The sequence below is a fragment of the Esox lucius genome, chromosome 1 (assembly GCF_011004845.1).
Source record: "Esox lucius isolate fEsoLuc1 chromosome 1, fEsoLuc1.pri, whole genome shotgun sequence".
Taxonomy (NCBI): Eukaryota; Metazoa; Chordata; class Actinopteri; order Esociformes; family Esocidae; genus Esox; species Esox lucius.
Genome location: NC_047569.1, coordinates 12051407 through 12058695, shown reverse-complemented (window position 1 = coordinate 12058695; position 7289 = coordinate 12051407).

Below are 7289 nucleotides of genomic sequence, written 5' to 3'. Positions count from 1 at the left end.
AAGACGATAGCAGCAGATCCTTTAAGTCCTGTAAGTTGCGAGTTGGGGCCTCCATGGATCTGACCTGTTTGTCCAGCACATCCCACGATGATCAATTGGATTGAGATCTGGGGAATCTAGAGGCCAGGGCAACACCTTGAACTAGTTGTTGTGTTTCTCAAACGATTCCTGAACCATTTTTGCTTTGTGTCAGGGTGCATTATTCTGCTGAAAGAGGCCAATGATATCAGGGAATACCGTTGCCATGAAAGGGTGCACATGGTCTGCCGCTGGCAAACTGCTTTTCCTTCCTTGGACCACTTTTGATAGGTACTATCAACAGCTGACCGGGAACACCCCACAATGCCTGAAGTTTTGGAGATGCTCTGACCCAGTCATCTAGCCATCACAATTTGGCCCTTGTCAAAGTCGCTCAGATCCATACACTTTTTCCTGCTTTTAACACCTCAACTTTGAGGACAGAATGTTCACTTGCTGCCTAATACATCCCACCCACTGACAGGTGCCATGATAACAAGATTATCATTGATATTCACTTCACCTTTCAGTGGTAACAATGTTATGGCTGATCGGTGTATATTATTTCTAGAATTGCTATATCTATAATAATCTATACTTTTACCCATATTGTTCATTTTCCTCAACCTACTCTATTTTAAAATTGCTGCTCGTTTACACTGTTACATGTATATTTACATTTTATATTGTTACATGTATATCATTGCTATATTTTTACTTTATATATTTCTTAATTGTTATTACGTAGATGTATGCTATGTCACAAGAATTTCCTTGTCCAGTATGGTGCTGTGTTATTCATTGCATTTGATAAATAAACTTAGAACTTTGAACATTTACGTGTAACTTCAAAATATTTTACATAAGACTACTTAATCTCTACCCTAGACAAAGGTAAGAATCGGCCAAAAAAAATAAGTTGTTTTAGTTAAATTATGCTATACCCACAATTTCAGCCATGTAAATTGTTTTCGTCACCAGTTTTGGTTTGGTTCTCACTCTCACTCAAAGAAATTGACTTATTATTGGCTCTACCTTGGGGCCCTCTCTTGTAAATCCATTTGTGTATTGTCTCAAAACCAAAGAAATCCGAAAGCATTTGAAAAATATCTTCAGGAGTTATGAAATTACACCAAATATGTAAAGAAATGAACCCAAGAGTATGTCCTCCACCTTGAGCGAAATCTTTAGTCAACATTGGTATTTATTTAATCACACCATATATACATAATCAATTTCAAATATGGGATTTCGGGCATGAATCCCCAGTAGGGTGTCAACGTTTGGACAATTCTTTTTATGTTGATTAATTTCACGTTTAGTCAGAAGTTAATCAAAAACAGACTTATATGACTGGTCAGGAATTTGATTTTTGAAATATATTTTTTGCTTTTTGAAATTGTATTGTTAATGTAAAGAAAAAGAATGGTATACATGCAAGATTTACATTTAACTAAACAAGAATGTGGGAGGGATGGGGAACAGGTGTCACTTGTCATGGGAGAAGAGATAAGAGAAAGCAGGAAATGCATCAATGGTCTTCAATGATGACAAACGTATGCCAAGCCAGAACATGCAAAGTAAAATATGTTTTTGCTCTGAGTTGAGCTAAATCCTCATTTTGTTAGGTGGACCATGCCACAGGCCCTATTTGTGAATAAAGCACATATTTTTGGTTCCCTTTTCTTACCACAATCATTGTCTTTTTCCGTAATGAGTAAACATGTAGATAAGCTCAAAATGTAGAGAAAGTGAATGGGTCTGAATGCTTTCTGAACATACTATATTGTATTGTACTAAAAGGGCCATTTCACCCCAGAGGACCAGAGATTTCTACTGTAGGTTATTAAGAATTTTTTCACACATAATTGACAACTAGATGTGAGGGAATGTGATGTGTTTGTTAATCGACATGCTCTATTTCGTCAGAAGGTGTATTTAGGACTGAAAAATTAATATAATCATTTTTTCTTCAAATTTGCAAAACCACTTAAAATAATATATTTATTGAATTCATTATTTAATTAAATAAATGTTTATTTTCTTTGTTCCTCCATACAATTTGAATGCATTTTATTTAAATAATTTAACAGAATACTTATGTGGTGCCAATCATTTTAACACTTACATTTTTGCAATCTCTTTTTAATGTTCTCCAAGCTGAAGTATTAGAATAAAAGCATAAATGTTCTCAAGTCAAAGTCTTTTTTATTTGTCAAGCGCACCGGATAATATGCCTCATCCTTAATAATGAAATTCTTGTTACAAGGCATGTGACATCAACGTAGTAATTTAGAAATAGATAATGCAAAAAAATTCCAGGAAATACAAAATGTACATAATAATAGGGACTGGAAACAATTTCAAATAACGTAGAAATAGGAATGGATAGTATGAATAACAATCTTACCTATTATAAATATACATGTTGTAGTGCCTATAAATTGATATATTAAATATGCTTATGTACATGAATGTACATAGAAAGTGAACAGCACATATGAAGTGTACATGAGATTAATAGATCAGTTGCTGGTTGAAAACATGTACATTTTTACCCACAAGAGCCTGCACAATGACCTACTGAAGCTGCAGAAGAAGCTAAGGAACTATGACATCCTCGCATGATGCACCATCACAGCCCAGGTAAGCACACTTTATTTGGCAAATGGTATTCCTCAAGATTTATTTTATTGTTGAACAAACACAATGATCTCAGTCAATCCAAAATATAATTGAACCTCAAACTTGATTGTTTAACAAAGAATTTTTTTTTTGATCTTTCTCAGGGGAATACATAAGTGTGCACAATTATTAGGCAACAATCAGTGGGCAGATTTATTAAACAACTAAATTACAAAAATAATTACTCCAACTCACTTGTTTATTCTTAATTATTAGAGTAAGTGCAACAAATAAGTAACAAAATGAAAATTAAATAACATTTCTGGCCTTTTAACAATATTCAGTGAACCATATAGCCACCCATCTTTTTAATTACTGCCATGAGCCTTCCATCCATGCAGTCTGTCAGTTTCTTGATCTGTTCATGATCAACTTTCGCTGGAACAGCAACCACAGCCTCCCAAATGCTGTTCAGAGAGGTGTAATGTCTTCCCTGACTGTAAATCTCATGTTTGAGAAGGGTTTACAAGTTCTCAATAGGATTTAAGTCAGGTAAGGAAGGGGGCCAGGTCCTTATTTGGGCATCTTTGAGGTCCTTGCTTGCTAGCCAAGCAATGGAGTACTTGGATGCATGTGATGGAGCATTGTCCTACATAAAGAACATGGCCTTCTTGAATGCCGAGGACTTCTTCCTGTACCACTGCTTGAAGTATCTTCCAGAAACTGGCAGTAGGTATGGGGGTTGGGTTTCAGTCCATCTTTAACCCGAAAAGGTCCAACTACCTCATCCTTAATGATAGCAGCCCATACCAGTACCCCTCCTCCACTTTGCTGGTGCCTGATTCGAAGTGGCACCTGTTATCGAAATGTTGAACTAAGTTACATTTGAGAAATGTCTGTCTTTTCATTGGCTGTTTATGTTTGTAAGCGTTTGACGCGTCTCTCTTATTTGCAAATAAATAATAAAACTGTTAAATTGTGCCAAGAGAATTTTGTCTCTGTTCTTACTCCTTTATGAGTGTCGATTGATGGAATCGCCATCACAAGCCCTGTGTCCATTAGTGATGGCCACAGGCCCATCCATCTGGTCCATCAAGAGTATTTCTTTGCCCGATCTCTACGCTTTAACGTATGAATCTTATTCAGTGGTGTTCTTTTTTCAGCCTTCTTCACCTTGACCTTGACACCTTGTCAAGTGCTCCTATGGTGGCACTGGAGGATAATGGGTTCCTGGTAGCTTCACGTTTAATTATTCTCAAGTCTTTTGCAGTTATTTTCGTCTTTTCTTCTCCATGTGTTTTTTGCACCCCAGTTGACTATTCGCAAACAGCTCAATAGTTTAGCTATTTCAAGAGTGTTGCATCCGCCTGAAAAGCATTTTACAATTCATGACTTTTCAGCATCAGTAAAAACCAAAACTTTTTTGGCCCATTTTACCTGACATCTTGAAACAGCCTCATAATTACTGTGTGCACACCTTGTTATCAGGTGTAATTCACCGTTGTCACACCCTCATTACACAAATACATATCACCTGAAAATAATTCAATCCAATGAGCATTCAAGTTTATATGGTTTGGAGTTGGAAAATCTGCATAGAAATAATAATACGGACAGAATACTCTTGCCTAATAATTGTGCATGCAGTGTATGATACGCCAGGGTAACAGGACAAGCATTAACACAGACAGGGGAACAATTACTGGCAGAGAATAAACATGTAATCTGGTCCTGTTTCTGTTCATGCTGAATTTATGTTGAATGATTATTGTCTTGCATATGTAGCCCACTGTAGGACTTGCAAATACATACAAGTTGGTTGTACAGCAATTCATTTTTGGTAATATGTTGGTTTTATTTTCTATTTGCGATTGCAACAACTCCAAAGTTGGTTCAGGAGAGTTGAATATCAAGACTTCTTTGGCATTCCACATCTCAAATAGCCATTCTATTACTTTTGAAGTTGTAGCAATTCAGGATGCTTGATGCCATACCAACTGATATCAGTCTACTTGTCTTCTCCCCTCCCTAGGTCTAAGATATTTCCCAGTTTGTCTAGCATTGCCTCAACTCGTCTTTCCCCATCTCACCTCCTGCTGGTTTCTTCTCTTACTCCATCGCTGTTTCTGTTTGCTATTTCTGCTGGCCAGCTAGCCACCGGCTACAAACACTCCTAATTCCTCATGAGCCTTTATTGCATGTTCCTCACCCGTTTCTGTTTTAATCACATACATTGTTCATGCCTTCTTATGTCTTTGATTCCTGATTCTCAAGGCCTTGGAAATGAAGCGTACTTGCAAAAACTGTAAAGTGTCTTTTTAAATTGTTCCTGTTCTGACTTCACCTAATAGGTTAAAGGCCTAATGGATTTAATGTGCAGAAAAATTGAGGTTTAAAAATGTGTTTTGTGTATGCAATTAACATTTTTATGACAGTATTCTTGAGATAAATGTATTATAGGGTACATTTAGTATTGCTGTAATAGCAATTACTATTTGCACATTTGAAGGACTTCTTTTATTAATAGCACAACCTTTTCATGTCTGTCCTTAGAATATGTACAAATAATTGCAAATTGTAATTGGATTAAGAGACCACTGCACCTTTTTCTTTCCTTTCCAAAAAAGTTGAAAAGGAAGGTTTTGAGTGAAGAACAATTAAATTAAGTTAAAATTAAGAGACCACTGCAAATTGAACGCTTCCTTTTCAACTTTTTGGGAAGGAAAGAACAAGGTCTCTTAATTTTTGTATGTATGTTAAATATACTGGCCAGTGTATAGGTAATAATATAACGTGGGTAGTTAAGAAAATATATTCTGACTTTATCATCTTTATAAAGTCGGGTAACTGTTTTGAAAGTATTCTGTCATTTTAATTTAAATTTTGAACAGATATAAACGTAATTCACTCAGAAATGGTCATTAGTTTGTCACATTAAAATAAGGTATATTTCAATCATTATAAATGGTTATAACCCATTTGGAAATGGTTAAGGGTGTGTCACTTTATAATAAGGTATCCTTTCAGCAGTTAAAACCGACTATAACCCATCTGTATATAGTTATCAGTGCGTCACTTTATAATAAGGTATTCTTTCTTCAGTTATAACTGGTTATAACCCATTTTTTAGGTGTCTTTAAAATATGTTATCATTGAAGCAGTTATAACAGATTGTAAATAATTTACAGATGGTCATTTCCCCTCTGTGCAAAGCATCTACCATACATGATGCCTTAGGAAACATTAAAAACTACAGCCATCCAGGCTATGGTCTGTTCACACTGCTGCTGTCAGACCCTACCGGAGCATCAGGGCATGCACTTCCAGACTCACATTTTTTTTTTGTCCCTTTGCCATAAAGCTTTTGAGCCAGCGATTCTGATCTATGATCATATTGATCACATGAATATTCCAAATGCTCTGATGACTTTCTATGTACATTCAATTAAGATTAGCATAAATGATTGTACCATGCATAGGCTAATTACACTTATATTTATAATATTAAATATTTCTATCCATATTTTCCATATACCCCATTCTACACTCTGGATTTGCTGCTAGTTTACATTATGTATATTTTTCGTATATCTTTGCTTTATATACATTTGGGCAAAAAATTTGCATACCCTTGCAGAATTGGTAATATATGTACCATTTGTGAAGAAAACATGAGTGAGAAACATGAGTGAGCAGGCAAAACACGTCTTTTATATATTATGGGATTCACATTAATCTGTAGGTCATAACAGAATGGCACAATCATAAAACAAAACATGGCAACAAAGAAAACATTTACTGACCCCTGTTCAAAAGGTTGCGTACCCTTAGTTCTTAAAACTGTGTATTGCCCCCTTAAGCATCAATGAGAGTGTGCAGTCTTTTGTAATAGATGTCTATGAGGCAGGTGGTATAGTTGCCCATTCGTCTTGACAGAATACCTTCAGGTCATGCAGGTCAAGTCTTTGGTCGTCTTGCATGAACCAAAAGCAATGCCAACATTTATTTCTTAATGTCTACTGCGTAGATGTCATGTGTGATGTCAAGAACTTCATTGTTCAGAATGATACTCTGTTATTCAGTATGTTTGATAAATAAAAGCCTTTGACTGTGATTTTACAATAAATAAAAAATGAGAAAAGATGAGGATGGAACAACAAATGAGATGATTGAAGACCAAAGGTATGTACAGATACAATTCACATTAGTGCACACAATAAATATAGATATTTGAAAAAAAAAAAAATTTGAGATATGAATAATATAGTGAAGGGTAACAAAATAATATGATTGCATAATGTCTGTTGTAAATTTGGGCAAAGACACACACGTCGTACCCAAAAGTGGGGAAATAACAGCAAAGAACTGCACTTTTCAACTGCAAACATTCACAACCAGGTACATAATGATTCACCATAGAATCAGTTGTACATGCTTTATAAACAATTAATAACTGAGATAAAATATTTGCTCACTATTTGGTAAGTACTGTAAATGGTGTATTTCACATTAACAAATGTTTAAAAAACCATTAATAGCGTCATTATAAAGCCTTTATTAACCCTTTACAGAGGGCACCTTAATATAAAATCTTACCCAATATTTGTTGTCCACAAACAGAGAATCAACCATGTACCCTTACACAC